We start from the raw sequence: 16,734 nt of genomic DNA, 5'->3' as shown, positions 1-16,734 counted from the left end.
CTGAATGGTGCCATCCATCTGCACGTATAAATAGCATAGGAACGTAGAGGCCAAAGGTAGCTAGTGGCCACTGGTAGCTAGGACAGTGAGGGGCACCAAAACTGTATGCAATCCATAGTCAGGGAGCCCCGGGAATAGAAATCGGGAGGCAATGTACAAAATGATGGTAGTAAGATGGCACTGATTGTTCGCCCCATGTACCATCACATTTCCCCTACCATTGGACTCAAACCAATACTCCAGCCACTGTTCTAACTGCAACTTTCCTCGACGGTAGTCTTGTCCACTTAAACCTTGAATGCAGCAATCTCTGCAATAAGCTTGTCATAGAGACCCTAGAGATCAGAAGGAATAGACTCAATGTGCTGGAGATGTTGAGCGGATACGGAACCCCCAATGGACAGTGCCAATAACGCAGCCACATCTTCCACGGTAATGATAAACTCCCCGAGTACATCGACTAAGGTGTGAGTTTGACAAGACCAATGTTCTAGGAGGGGTTTTACATATTTTACCCCTTCTCACCCTTTTAGATTAGTGTAACAATCCACAAAGTGGAGAAGACCAAAGTCCTACAACATTCGACAGTACATCGAGTTTTCGAGCATGAACTTTGTCTAGGCACTGTAGCTGTTCGAAGATTTCGAGTTGTCTATCCTAGGCTCCTAACACTTATATGACATCGACCGATCTGGTTGGCTGTAGAGGCACATCAACTCTGTGCTGGTGATAACATTGAACAATCCATCTTTGCCTCTAAACACAGGCATCGGGGGCCAAAACCCCCATCCCCCGTCGGCCACAATGGTTGTTTCCCTCTCCAATAACAACTCCGTTGTGTCCACTTCCTTGACAAAGTTTGAAGAATGGACAGTCAACCTTCTTTTGTTGAGGAGCCATGACAAGCAAACAATGGTTAGGATAGAAAACAAGAAGGGAAATAGAAAGAAGGTTGCAGGGCAATCAAAAGGTCATAGAGAGCAAAATAGGCTGACAATAACAAGAAGTCAAAGTGGAGATTCGGTGCGGTCCCCTACCCTTTTATAAACAATTCTCATGTGTCAGGAATGACCAATGGCACTGGGGAAGACGAATAGGTGCGGGTGTGGGACCCTAGCTGACGGTTAACGAAAAAGTAATCTAAAGAAAATTATAGATATGCCCTTCAAAAGGTGGGATGAAACGGTGCATTAATTTAAATGAAGTGCCACGTCATCAATCGCCACTTTAATTATCGGATATTGTGTCTGTGCTAGATGCGCTAATAGACTGCATTTGTTACGACATGACAGTTAAGAAATCTCTAATGATACTAACCACATCACTATCACTTAATATCTTCCTCAACTTCCATTAGTCATCGAATATGTTTAGCCATTGAACCTACACCATCGTCTGACACCATGCATCAACAAAAAGGCATCACTCTGACACATAGGGGGCTTATTGCCCACACTGGTGGAACAATGTTAATGTCTTTTGCTAATTTCCTTTCTGTCAATGGCCAGGGGTACTGAAACTCACAAATTTGATGTAGAGTTGCTCACTAACAGACAGGAAATCGTCAAAAGACAAGGGGGCTAGACCATAAAAGAGATGAAACCCAATCGAAGAACAAACTCTTAACTCTTGGCCAAGCCACTAACGCACAAGGACACACTATCACTTTCCTCCAATCACATGAAATCGCAAAATAGAATAGATCCCCAGGCCCAATGCACAAGTATTTACTGATCCATCATAGAACTTCAAGACAAATGTGAAGGCAACATGCTTATCGATAAGATTCCACTCCACTTATCGATAAGCAGGGGGCTAATGTAGGTACATGGTGCTCGCTCAGTCCTTCAGAGTATAGAGAGCACTAAATTGATGCCATATGGACGTTTATGATTAGTCCATAGTTTATCTTTCCCCTATGGTGAACTTATAGTACACCGCAGGTTTGCTATAAACACATGGTTCGTTACACAATCGTGATGAACCTTGAATGTGTGCGGCCCTGGTATAGACATCAGACACACATGGTCCGACGATGAACTTTGGAAGAGCGCAGTCTTACGATAAATGTTGGACCACCAAGGGATCCCAGTTCGTTAAGAACTAGGCTTAAATATTTACCACACATGTAATTTTAAGTAGTGTGTATAATAAGGCACCACATAGGTTTAGTAAAAGGCCACTTACTATGCAATGACATCACTAGCACCATGTCGATTAAGTAAGGTGTGAAAGGTAGTAGCACACATGGATTATGAGAATCCTCGGGTGAAAGGAAAGTTAACCCTTGAGAGATCTCATAAGAACACATGGCAAAACCCTAGTAATACTCCTTAATAACTGATAACAGATCTAATATTCTCTTTCCTAGTAGAAAGTGAGCACTTTTGGCTCCTTCCTTTCGGGACATCGGGATCCCTGTCTATAAATATAGACCCTACTCATAACAAAATTCATTCATTCAACCCTTAATCAACCCTACCATTGGATTCCCTACGTAAGTCGTCTCCTCGCTCTCCCTTACCCTAGCCTCTTAGTTAGTTCCCTGCTCTCGGTGTTCCTTTGTCTTTCATGGAGACCATCCCTACCTACCCTAACCACCTCCTACTTACACTCGTACTGGGACATATGGTGCCGATTCGTATAAACCTGCTAGAACCATGCTCTGTCTTCCTTATGCAGCTAAACGGGGTCGGTTACACCCTTCTTGGATAGACAACCCAATGTTCCAATTGACCTTTTCTTCCGTGACCCTTTGCAATAATGTGAAGTTTTGTTTCTTTGTCAAGGCTACTGCTTGTGGATTAGTGCTCAATATTTCTTTTACCTTGTATATGGGTTGAGTTAAAAACTTCCCGGCATGGATAACCAAATGCGGTAGATGTTGTATCAACCACAACTATAAGCTCTGGATAGAGCCATGGAGTGGCCATGCTCTATGTGTTTGTGACATGGTTAAGCCCCGTAAAATTTCTGCTAAGATCATGGGGGACCAAGGTGATTGATGATGCTTCTTTGATTTGATGCAGCACTGTGACTAGTCTTGCATGAATCCTTTTATGGTCAAGTGGGAAGGGGAGATGTCCTACGATGGTCATGAACAAGGCATTTTTCTATCCTTCCCTATCCTCTCTAGCTTATCTGATTTGAAGACTTGGGTGCTGCAGTTTTGGAGAAACTGAACTGTGATGGATTCATCATCTACCATCTGTAGTTAGTGCTTTTCGCATGCTAAGAATTGGCATGGGTCTGCTTTGTACCCCTACTTGGCAACTGGAAAGGAAATCTCATCTTCGATGGGCATTCACAAGAGATAATCTACCTCTTCTAATGTCAGACACATCTCAATTTCCCCAAAGGAGAAGACCATTTTTTCTGGATCCCAACACTCAAAGGGCACCTTAAGCATTGGCCATTCCAACTGCACCAATGATAAGTACGTAACATTTTCCCAACGGGTGTCCCTTTAATGGTTTTGATGTCATTTGCTTTTTCGAGAATCCAATCTTTAAGGGGTGCACAATATCCTGGATATTCAACAAAGGCTTGGTCCACTTCCTATAAAAAAAAGAAGAGGGTTAGTAGGCCATTATTGTAACACCCTTAGTTTATTTTAAATAAAGGAATATGTGTAGGTATGAATTGCTCACTCAGAACCTAAGAGAACACCCAAACATCAGGATTAACACCATGGAAGCACATGCGAGCAGCTCACAATCAACCCCATGCTGCGATAAACCCATGGTTCACCGAGTCTAGTCAGCGCCCAAACCTAAAGAAACCACAACCGTACCCATCCGAGGGTCCCAAGCCCACCTAAGTGTGCGATGAAGCTACGCCTGCTAAGGCATGCAATGAACTCACAGCCCACGAGCCCACTCGTGATGACGAGTCAGACGGGATGCAGGCCAAGCCCATGGTAAGGCCCGCATATGCCTGGAGGCATGCGGACCCACGATAGCAAAGGACCTTGCGAGCTATCTCGTGGAATCGCCAGAACGCCAACTACCGAATGATGATGTCACCGATGCCACACAGGATTAGTTATAATGCGTAAAAAGGTAGTAGCACATGTGAGTAATGAGAGATCTCAAGGATAAGGAAAGCTGATAACTCTGCATTTTGATGCCTTAAGGGCATCAATTCAGGGGACTTTCGACCTTAGAATAGTCAAGATGTGCCATTTTCCAAGTTAAATGCAATGTTGTGGCCTCTAAGGGTCTCTGTGCAAAATTTGGGGAAAACTAGGAAGTTTTCATGGCTGAAATGCAGATTTTGGGAAGTTGGTGTCAAGTCCAGTTGAGAGGGGGTGTTTTTTTGAAAAAATGAAAGTACGAGGGTGCCTCCTAGCTACTAAACCCTTTAAACACAAAATTAAACGAACATTTAACTGCCCCAACAACTTCAAGAGTTGAAAGAAGACACACTTGAATACTGCAATGGAGTTAGGGTGCCTCCATGGTGCATGATAGATTTCATCGACACGGTCAAGGAACCATTAGAATGAAGGGATGGAAGATCCATCATATAGATGGCCGAACCCTGCAGGAAGGTTGGGCAAAATTTGAAAAATTTCTTTACTCCAATTCGGGAATCCTATTCCTGATTTAGAAAACTACATTTTCAAGGTTCGTTCTTGTAACCAAACCGGACCAAATCTGAAACCAAGATTAGGGAGGGATATATCTGATACGAAATCCATGGAAAAAGCTCCTCTCAATGTAGGTGTTCACGCCCAAAGTGTGTACCAAATCCTCCCTCCACTGAAGATGACACAACTTCAGATGAGGTAGGATCAGTAGGTAGTTCTTCACCAAGAACTTGTGATTCTTCAGTAAGAATCGAATGGGGTAGTGAGCACAACTTCAAAATTGTTTCTTCCAGCAAAAAACAATATCAAGATCAAATCTTGATCAGATCTAAGAACTGGAGATCGAACAGGGTAGGGCGGCAAGAGCAGGAAGAAAAAGAATAGAAGGCAAGATTAGCGTAACTGAGTTGTCTTCTCTTTGTGTTGTATTTTGTGTATTTTTCATGTCCGCCCTACTCTCTATTTATAACCTTAAAGAGACAACCTCCTAATCTGATTAGGAGTTTCCTTATCCAAATCTTTATTTGGATCTGGACTCTTTAAGTGATAAGGATAATCCATTATCTTATCTGTAGTTTAAGATTTGCTTATTCCTAATCAAATTAAGAGTTTCCTAATCCAAATCTTTTTTTGGATCTGGACTCTTTAAGTGGATAAGAGTTATCTTCTTATCCTTATCTACTGATCCAAACCCAGATCTACCCCTATTTAATTAATCCAATTAAATCAGTTTGAAATGGGCTTTTAGGCCCATTAAGCTTTCAGGCTCACTTCCTTTTAATGCTGGCTAGCTTGGCTCTCTTTGTATGACGTGGGACCCTAACATTGATCTACACATCAGCCACATGGGTTCAGCCTAGCCTCTATTACAAGGCCTGGCTGAATTCATTGCTGGATACAGTGAACCCCTGAGTCCATCACCATGGGATCTTAATGGGCCCAACATTTACACTAAATGTTCCTTGGGTCCAACCATCTTATGAAGGCCCAAGGACTATGGGTAGATGCAAGATTAGCCCATCAGGTATAACCCTCAATGGTCTTACAGCTAACCTCTTAGCCCTTAATGATCAAACACTGCTCAACAAGAGAGGACCTCTCCCTTGGATGCAAGGTACAGTGCTGCACTCTCCACACACATGGATCCCGAGAATTAAAACCTTTTGCAAACATTTTGAAACCATTATATATATAAGTATATCTCTATATAAATATATTCTACAAAACCAAGTTCCAAACACATTTGAAATCCACTGCCGGTAGTTTAGGTTTCAATCAGAGAGAGTGCATTTTCTCGATCATTCACTTTGTTCAACAAAGGGGCTGATCCCGTCACTATGATTACCCACTCAGATGAATTCTCGGATTGTCCCAACATATTCAAGTTTTGACCCCCTCTAATGATCTCACTGATTGGCACATCAAAGACAGCCCAATCCAACACCTAGTGCGGTATGATAATCGAGTCTAGGAGTCAGGTGTAGCATTTCAGTTTTAACCATCTATCTCCAAGGTCTAGGGAAATACTGGAATTTTGGTCTGGTTCAGGGTTTCAAGAAAACCCACACTACATGTGCCTAAGGTCCAACCCTGACAGCTGAGACAAGCCACCCCAACCAACTTGGTAGTAGACTAGTGTCAGCCTTGGCAGGATAAATCTCCCTAGATCTATCCAACAGCTGTGAAGATTCTAAAGTAACACGAGTCTCATATGTGTCCAGTTTAAGGGTATTACACAGAAACATACCATAATAACATGAATCAAATATGTACTTTATTCATTTACAATAAATGTCATAATGTATATCATGCTGATTGGAGCTAAGGGCATACACTATCTAACATAGATGAAATCAACCTAGTGACCGACGGAGCAGACAAAAGGCCCTTGTATCTGCCAATCTTGCAACTGAGGACAAAGAAAAACTTGTCACACTTCTAAAAGGTAAGGAAGTGTCCTTATCATAGAAAACTTAAAGCTTAAAACCAGTCTAACCCATATTCCTTTTGCAGATTTTCAGGATGTATTTGCCTGGTTATACGACCAGATGCCAGGATTAGATTTAGAACTTGCCCGCCACTCCTTGTGCATAGATCCAAAATTCCAGCCAGTGAAACAACCTCCAAGGATTTTTAAGCCGATAATAACCCTAAAGATCAAAGAGGAAATAGAGCAGCTTCTGAAAGTGGGCTTCATCAAACCTATAGCACATCCTCAGTGTCTCACCAATGTAGTCTCAATGAAGAAGAAGAACGGTAAACTAAGGTTAGTACTTTCCCACCTAGCTCCTTAACAATATTATTACACCCAGACACTAACTCCACTTTACTGTAGATGTTGCGTTAATTTTAGGGACTTGAACAAGGCCTGCCCAATAGATGAGTTCCCTCTTCCCAACATGGAGGTGCTGATAGACTCAACCGTAGGACATGAACTTTTCTCTTTGTTAGATGCTTACAGTGGATACAATCAGATCTTCATGGATCCAGTAGACGCATTGCACACAACCTTCAGAACACCCATAGGGAATTTTTACTATAAGATGATGCCCTTTGGACTAAAGAATGCAGGGGCCACATACCAAAGAGCGATGACTAATGTCTTCCACGATATGACCCACAAGGAAATTGAGTGTTATATTGAGGATATAGTGGTTAAAGCAAGGAGAAGAGAGGATCACTCTGAGGTTCTGAGGAAAGTAGTCAAAAGATGTAGAGAGTTTAAGCTAAGGTTCCTAGGGAAGATCTCATATTTAAGAAGGTTCATCCCCGGCCTCGTGCACGCAGCCCTGCCATTAATGAAGTTAGTCAAGAAATCTTTTGAATTTTGATGGACTCTAGAGCATCAAGATACCTTTGAGCAAGATTCCTATTAGCATAGGAGGATGATAGCAAAGTGGAACTCTCCATTTATTACGCTAGTAGGACCCTTGAACTGGTGGAGAAGAACTATTCCCACATGGAACAACAGTGCCTGGCCCTGGTTTTTAATACACAAAAATATAGGCACTACATCCTAGGGCAAAAGTTGAGGCTTATCACACGAAATGACCTAATTAAGTTCTTCATGGACAGGCCTCCTCTTTCCAATAGACTTGTCAAATGGATAATTCGGTTCTTGTGAAGAATCTACTGATTCTTCTCCACCCAACACTGTGTCATCTTCAGTGGGAGCAGTTTTTGGAGTTTTCCTTGGGCGTGAACACCTTCATTGGGAGTCACTGCTACTCCGTATCAGGTAAATCCCTCCCCTACCTTTTGGTTTCAGATCTGGTACGGTTTTTGGTTCAAGATTGATAATTGAAAATGTAGATTTTCTAAAATAGGGAATGTGATTCCCACATGGGAGAAAGAGAAATTTTTGGAATTTTGCCTTACCTACCTGTAGGGTTTGGCTATCCATATGATGGATCTCTCATCCCCTTTAGTGGCATCAGAGCCATGGTTCAAATCTTGAACCAAAATAGATCAGATTTGAACATATGAAAATGGGCAGAAGGCGTTCTTCCTGATTTGTGCAGATTGTAGTTTTTTATGGGAAATTGTTTCCCAAATCAAGGGCGAATGATCTGAAATTAATTCTTTATAAATCTGAAATATATTTAGAATTATTCTTTATAATTTTTTTGATTTATGGGCTGTTCGTACAATGGAGATTGAATTCTTTATTGGCGCAGGATATCTGCGATTGGATGACAATATGAATCAAATTAGGTTGTGGACTAATGCTTGCTTTTTATCAGAAATGGCAAACGAACAATTTGCAAAGCTATTGGATGACAACAAACTTAAAGGACCAAACTATGTTGACTGGTACCGTAACCTTATGCTGGTCCTGACTTCTGAAAAGTTGGACAAGGTGGCTAAAAACCTTGCCCTAGAGCGTCCGGGAGATAGGGCTTTTGAGGCCCGTAGGAGGGAATACCTTGAGTGGGAAGAGAAAAATTCCTTGGCCCGATGCTATATCATTGCCTCCCTGGACAATCCAATACAGAGGCAGTTCGATCAGATCGAGCTAGCCAAGGACATATTGGACAATCTAAAGACAATGTTCAAAGAGCAGAATCGTTCTACTCGGTAGAAGGTCCTGAAACAGTTCATGACTGCACAAATGTCTAAGGGCCAGCAGGTTCATGACCATTGTCTTCGCATGATGGGCTATATCAATGAACTTGAGGCTCTTGGATACAGGCTGGACCATGTCACTGAGGTAGACGCCATCCTAAATTCTTTGCCTCCTTCCTTCAATCTGTTAATCATGAATTACAACATGAACAAACTGAATGTCAGCATTCAGAAACTCAGCAATATGTTGCAGAAGGCCGAAGAACTGTTTAAGAAGGATGAACATCTTGCTATGCTTGTTGAAGCTAGCAAGTCGGGCAAGAAAAAGAGGAAGGCAAAGAAGAAGCACCAGAAGAAAGCCACCAAGTGCAAGAAATAGAAGAAGGACAGAGCATCAGATGCTTGTCACTTCTGGAAACAGACCGACCACTGGAAGAGGAACTGTCTTCAGTACCTAGAATCCAAGAAAGATAATTTCGAATCCTATGTCATAGAAACCAATGCAGAAGTTCAAGATAAGCAGAAGACTGAGTGACAGAGAAGTAACTCTTTACTTGGGGACTTCTGCAAGTGTTGCAGCTACGACTCTAGGAACCGTAGAGTTAATTTTCAGACAAGGATCAATTGTACTGAAAGATTGTCTTTATGTACAAATTTTGAGAAGAAATTTGATTTCTGTTCAAAATTGTGTGTAGATGGATATTCTATTATTTTTGGTAATACGATTACTATTAAAAGAAATAACAAATTCATCGCATACGGAGAACTTGAGAATGGTCTCTATGTTCTCTATCCTTCTTTGGAAACTAACATAGTCGAAACTACGTCAGATAATATCCCCAAGAAAAGAATCCTTGATACAGTTAATCCCATGTGCCTGTGGCATTACCGACTTGGCCATATTAATATAGATCGTATCACAAGGTTGGTAAAGGATGGTCCTTTGGATTTTCTAACTGTATAAGATCTTCTCACTTGTGAACTTGCCTTCAGGTAAGATGACGAAACGACCATTTAACGGTGAGCCTAAAAGATGTACAAGCACGCTTGACCTTATACATACTGATGTATGTGGTCCCCCGAGTGTTAGGACTCATAACCAGCACGTGTATTTCATTACATTTACCGATGATTATTCTCGGTATGGTTACGTGTACCTAATGAGACACAACTCTGAATCATTTGAAAAGTTCAAAGAGTTCAGACAAGAGGTCGAGAAATAGTTAGGGAGAGAAATTAAGACCCTTCGATCGGATCAAGGTGGTGAGTAACTCTCTGACGAATTCAGAGACTACTTAAAGGTCAATGGGATAGTATCACAATTAGCTCCTCCTGCTATACCACATTTAAATGGTGTTTCAAAGAGGAGGAATAGGACCTTATTAGATATGGTCTGGTCACTTCTCGTGCATTTAGAGTTGCCCATATCCTTTTGGGGTTTTGCATTGGAGACTACAATATACGTGTTGAACTGGGTTCTAGCCAAATCAGTTCCAAATACTCCATATAAACTTTGGACCAGAAAGAAACCAAGTGTCAGACACTTGAAGATTTGGGGTTTTCTGTCACACGTTAAAAGAATGAGTGCAAACAAATTGGAATCCAAGACCAGCCATTGCCTATTTGTAAGCTACCCCAAGGGCTCTATGGGTTACCTATTCTATGACCCAGGAGAACAGAAGGTGTTTTGTAGCCAAAATGCCCATTTCTTGGAGGATGATTACATCCTGAACAGTCATCGTCAGGAAGTTGTTCTTGATGAGGAGTGCTCAGATGTAGTGGGAGGTGTCTCATAAGTTCCAGGTAGTGACCAACCTAGAAGATCTACTCGGGTTTCAAGCCTCCAGTTCGTTTTGGTTATGACCAGAATAGTTACCTGGTGGAAGCTATGACTTGTGAGGAGGATCCCATGACTTATACGAAAGCTATGTTGGACATAGATTCCTTAAAGTGGGCAGATGCCATTAGAGCTGAGATGGACTCAATGGTGACCAATGGAGTCTGGACTCTAGTAGATCCGCCCCCCGGGATAAAAGCAATTGGTTGCAAATGGATCTATAAGAGGAAGAAGGGCCCCGATGGTAAGGTTGAGACCTACAAGGCTCATCTGGTGGTGAAAGGGTACACTCAGAAAGAGGGCATCGATTATGAGGAAACCTTTTTGCCGGTGGTCATGCTTAAATACATTTGGATCTTGTTAGCTATAGCAACATACCATGACTACGGGATTTGGCAAATGGATGTCAAAACTACGTTCCTGAATGGAGATCTTACTGAAGATATCTATATGTAGCAACCACAAGGTTTCATATCCACGGGCCAAGAACACATGGTATGTAAATTAAATAGATCCATATATGGACTTAGTTAAGCTTCTAGGAGTTGGAACATCTAGTTTGACTCTATTGTCAAAAAGTTTGACTTTGAGCAGAATCCGGATGAACCCTGTGTTTATAGGAAGATTAGTGGTGATAAGGTTACATTCTTGGTTCTGTATGTAGATGATATTTTGCTCATTGGGAATGATATAGGAATGTTGACTATAATGAAAGTATGACTTTCACAGCAATTGTCCATGAAAGATCTTGGAGAAGCCTCCTATATACTGGGTCTTCGGCTCTATAGAGATCAAAGAGGATAATAGGATTATCCCAATCTACTTACATTGACAAAATAGTCAAGAGATACAGCTTGGAGAACTCCAAGAAAGGAAATGTTCCTTTTAGGCACAGAGTCACTTTCTCCAAGGGGATGTCTCCCAAGACTCCCGATGAGATTGAGGGCATGAAGGACATTCCCTATGCCTCAGCCGTAGAGAGCATCATGTATGCCATGCTGTGCACTCATCCTAACATTGCTCAGGCAATGAGTGTGGTAAGCAGATTCCAGGCTAACCCAGGGCAGGAGCACTGGACTGTTGTGAAAAATATACTTAAGTACCTTCAAAGGACAAAAGAGTTTTGTCTGGTATTCCAGTATTGCCCTAGACCTTGGTGATTAGTGGGCAAAACTGGAATGTTACACCCGACCCCTAGACTCAATTATGATACTACACTATGTGTCGGATTGGGCTGTCTTTGATATGCCAATCAGTGAGATCCTTAGAGGGGGTCAAAACCTGGGTATGTTGGGACAGTCTAAGAATTCATCTGAGTGGGTGATCATAGTGACAGGATCAACCCCTTTGTCGGACAAAGGTAATGATCGGGGATGCACTCTCTTTGATGGAAACCAAAGCTACCGGAAACCAATTTCAATCGTTGACATTTGTTTTTGCAAAATATATAGATATAAAGATATACATATATATTACGGTTTCAAAATGTTTGCAAAAGGTTTTAGTTCCCGGGATCCGTGTGAGTAGAGAGTGCAACACTATTCCTTGCAGCCGAGGGAGAGGTCCACTCTTGTCGGGTAGTGTTTCATCATTATGGGCTGAGAGGTTAAGTGTAAGACCATTGAGGGTAATACCTGATGGGCTAATCTTGCATCTACCCATAGTCCTTGGGTTTTTATAAGGTGGCTTGGCCCAGGGACCACTTAGTGTAAGTTTTGGGCCCATTAAGAGCCCATGGTGATGAGCTCAGGGGTTCACTGCCCATAACAGTGTTCAGACAGGCCTTGTAAAAGAGGTTAGGCTGAATCCATGTGGCTGATGTGTAGATCAATGTTTGGGTCCCACGCCATACAATAAAACCCAACTGCGCAACAGTTTGGAAGTTAGTGAGCATATAGACTTAATGAGCCTAAAGCCCAATTCGAACAGGTCTAATTTGATTAGTTAAAGAAGGGGGCAGATCTGGGATTTGTATCAACAGATAGGATAGGGAGTTATCCCTATCCACTCAGAGAGTCCAGATCCAAATACAAATTTGGATTTGGAAACTCCTAATAAGATTTGGAGGGCTGATCTAATCTACAGAAAAGATAAGGGCTTACCCTTATCTCTTAAAGAGAAATCCTGATCCAAATATAGTTTGGATTAGGAAACTCCTAATGAGATTAGGAGCTCTCTTTAAGGCTATAAAAGGAGGAGGAGGGCGAACCTCCAGACACAACATCACAACAGATCTCAGATCACAGAAAGAGAGAAGATAGCTATAGTGAGACTGCGCCATCTTCTGCTCTTGCGTCCTCCTCCTACTGCTGCCATTTCCAGTTTGATCTCCACTGTAGGAGCAATCAAGAAGAGTTCTTGATATTAGTTTTTGGAGAAAAATTGATCTGAAGTTGTGCTCACATACCCTTCATCGAATTCTTGTTGAAGGATTCGGTTCTTGTGAAGAACCTACTGATTCTGCTCCACCCTACACTGTCATCTCTAGTGGGAGCAGTCTTTGGAGTTTTTCTTGGGTGTGAACACCTTCATTGGGGGTTACTTCTACTCTGTATCAGGTATATCCCTCTCCTACCTTTTGGTTTCAGATTTGGTTCAGTTCTTGGTTTAAGATTGATCATTGAAAATGCAGATTTTCTAAAACAGGGAATGTGATTCCCACATGGGAGAGAGAGAAATTTTTGAAATTTTGCCTTACCTACCTGAAAGGTTCGGCCATCCATATGATGGATCTCTCATCCCCTTCAATATCTATGTGATGACATGAATCAATTAGGTTGTGGACTTACAAATCTGCCTTGTCTTTACCAAAAATGGCAAACGGAAACTTCACCAAACTGTTGGATAACAACAAACTCAAGGGCCCTAATTATGCTGACTAGTTATAGAACCTTATGCTGGTCTTAACGTCCGAGAAATTGGACAAAATTGCTAAAAATCCTGCTCTGGATCATCCGGGTGATAGGACTTCTAAGGCCAAACGAAGAGAGTATCAAGAATGGGAGGAGAAAAATTATCTTGCCCGATGTTATATTATATCCTCTTTGGATAATCCGATACAATGACAATTCGATAAGATTGAAGTGTCCAAGAATATATTGGATAGTCTAAAGACTATGTATGAGGAGCAGAACCGTTACTTATCAGAAGGTCATAAAGTTGTTTATGACTGCACAAATGACCAAGAACCAACATGCTCATGACCATTGTCTAAAGATGATGGGTTATATCAATGAACTAGAGGCTCTGGGGTCAGGGCTAGACCATGACACCAAAATTGATGCTGTCCTCAATTCCCTGCCTCCCTCCTTCAATCAGTTCATCATGAACTATAACATGAATAAGCTAAACGTTAGCCTTCAGGAACTCAACAATATGTTGCAGAGGGCTGAAGAACTGATTAAAAAGGATAAGCCAATAGCCATGCTTGTTGAAGGTGGCAAATCAGACAAGAGAAAGCGGAAGGCTAAAGGGAAGGCTCAGAAGAAAAGTAACAAAGCTAAGAAGTAGAAGAAGGATAAGGCATCAGATGCCTGTCACTTCTACAAACAGGCCGACCACTGGAAGAGGAATTATCCTCAATATCTGGAGACTAAGAAGAAAGGTAATTTCGAATCTTTTATCATAGAAACCAATTTGTTGGTCACTTCTGCTTCCTGGTGTATTGACTCCGGGGCTTCAACTCATGCGTGTAACTCACTGCAAGGGTTCAAGATAAGTAGAAGACTGAGTGACAGAGAAGTGACACTGTACTTGGGGATTTCTACAATAGTTGCAGCTACAGCCATAGGAACTGTAGAATTAGTTTTCAGAGAAGGAACTATTGTACTTAAAAATTGTCTTTTTGTACCAAATTTAAGAAAAAATTTGATTTCTGTCTCAAAATTGTGCATGATGGTTATTCTATCTTATTCAGTAATGTGATTACTATTAAACGGAATAACAAATTCCTCGCATATGGAGAACTTGAGAATGGTCTCTATGTTCTCCATCATTCTCTAGAAACAAACCTTACCGAAACTACATTGAAAATAATCCCCAAGAAGAGGACCCGTGATACAATGAATATTATGTGCTTGTGGCATTACTGACTTGGCCACATTAATGTTGATCATATCACAAGGTTGGTAAGGGATGGTTCTTTGGATTTTCTAACTATAGAAGATCTTCCAACTTGTGAACCTTGTCTTCAGGGTAAGATGACGAAATGACCACTTATCAGTAAGCCTGAATGATCTACAGGCACGCTTGACCTTATACAAACTAATGTATGTAGTCCCCTGAATGTTTTGAAAAGTTCAAAGAATTCATATAAGAAGTCGAGAAACAGTTAGGGATCGAAATTAAGAACCTTTGATCAGATCGAGGCGGCGAGTATCTCTCTGACGAATTCAGGGACTACTTAAAGGACAATGGATAGTAACACAACTAGCTCCTCTTGCTACACCATAGTTAAATGGTGTGTCTGAAAGGAGGAATTTGACTTTACTGGATATGGTCCGATCATTTCTCATACACTCGGAGTTACCCTCATCCTTTTGGGGTTACACATTAGAGACTGCAATATACGTGCTGAACTGGGTTCCAACCCAGGTTTCCAGGCCTCCAGTTCTTTTCAGCTATGACCAAGAAATTTACTTGGTGGAAGCCACGACCAGTAAGGAGGATCCCGTAACTTATAGGGAAGCTATGCTGGACATAGATTTTGTTGAAGTGGGTAGATGGCATGAGAACTGAGGTGGACTCAATGGAGACCAATGGAGTCTGGACTCTAGTAGATCCGCTCCTGGGGTAAAGGCAATTGGTTGCAAATGGATCTATAAGAGGAAGAAGGGCTTTGATGGTAAAGTTGAGACCTACAAGGCTCGTCTTGAGGCGAAATCCATTAGGATCTTGCTAGCTGTAACAACATACTATGACTACGAGATTTGACAAATGGATGTCAAAACTGCATTCCTGAATGGAGATCTTACTGAAGATATCTTTATGTAGCAACAACAAAATTTCATAGCTGTAAGTCAGGAACACAGGGTATGTAACTCAATCAATCCATATATGGACTTAAGCAAGCTTCTAGGAGTTGGAACATTCGGTTTGACTCTACCATCAAATAGTTTGAATTTGAGCAAAATCTGGATGAGCCCTGTGTTTATAAGAAGACCAGTGGTGATAAGGTTACGTTCTTGGTTCTATATGTAAATGACATTCTACTCATTGGGAATGATGTAGGAATGTTAACTATGGTGAAAGTGTAGCTTTCACAACAATTCTCCATGAAAGATCTTGGAGAAGTCTCCTACATATTAGGTCTTCGACTTTATAGAGATAGATCAAAGAGAATAATAGAACTATCCTAGTCTGCTTACATTGACAATATAGTCAAGAGATACAACATGGAGAACTCCAAGAAAGGAAATGTTCCTTTCAGGCACGTAGTCACTCTCTGCAAGGGTAAGTCTCCCAAGACTCCCGAAGAGATTGAGGGCATGAAAGAGGTTCCCTAAGCCTCAACCGTAGGGAGCATCATGTATGCCATGTTGTGTACTCGTCCGGACATTTCTCAGGCAATGAATGTGGTAAGCAGATACCAATCAAACCCAGGGCAGGAGCATTGAACCGTTGTTAAAAATATACTAAAATACATTCGAAGGACAAAAGACTTTTGTCTAGTCTTCGATGGTAGTTCACTATAGATCCATACCAATACCAACTACCAGTCAGATCCAGATGGTAGAATGTTTACATTTGGTTACATATTCATGATGGGGTCCTGAGTAGTAAGAATAACAGTCCACAACCCAAGCCGAACACATTGTTGTAAGTGAGGCTGCCTAAAGAATGAAGGTGTTCATTCTGGAATTTGGAATTCAGCACATCACCCATTCCACTCTTGTGTGACAACACTGGATTTACGGGAGATTGATGCTAAAAGGTAGCATCAACGGAAAATGTAGTAGACCCATTGACTAAGCCACTAACATAGAAGGTGTTTGAGAAACACCTAGAAAGTATGGGACTCCAGCTTGTACCCGATTGGACCTAAGTGCAAGGGGGAGCTATTAAATAGTTATGCCCTTAATTCTAATCAGATTGATGTACTTTTTGACATTTATTGTAAATGAATAAAGTACATAATTGATTCATGTCATTGTGGTGTATTTTTGTAATATCCTAAAACTTGACACTTAATGAGACTCGTGTTACTTTAGAATCTTCACAACCGTTGGATAGATCTGGAGAG

Source organism: Nelumbo lutea, chromosome 5 (genome assembly GCF_056320005.1).
Source record: "Nelumbo lutea isolate HS-2025 chromosome 5, American lotus-T2T, whole genome shotgun sequence".
Taxonomy (NCBI): domain Eukaryota; kingdom Viridiplantae; phylum Streptophyta; class Magnoliopsida; order Proteales; family Nelumbonaceae; genus Nelumbo; species Nelumbo lutea.
The sequence above is the reverse complement of the archived record's forward strand: the minus strand, read 5'-3'. Positions refer to the sequence as shown.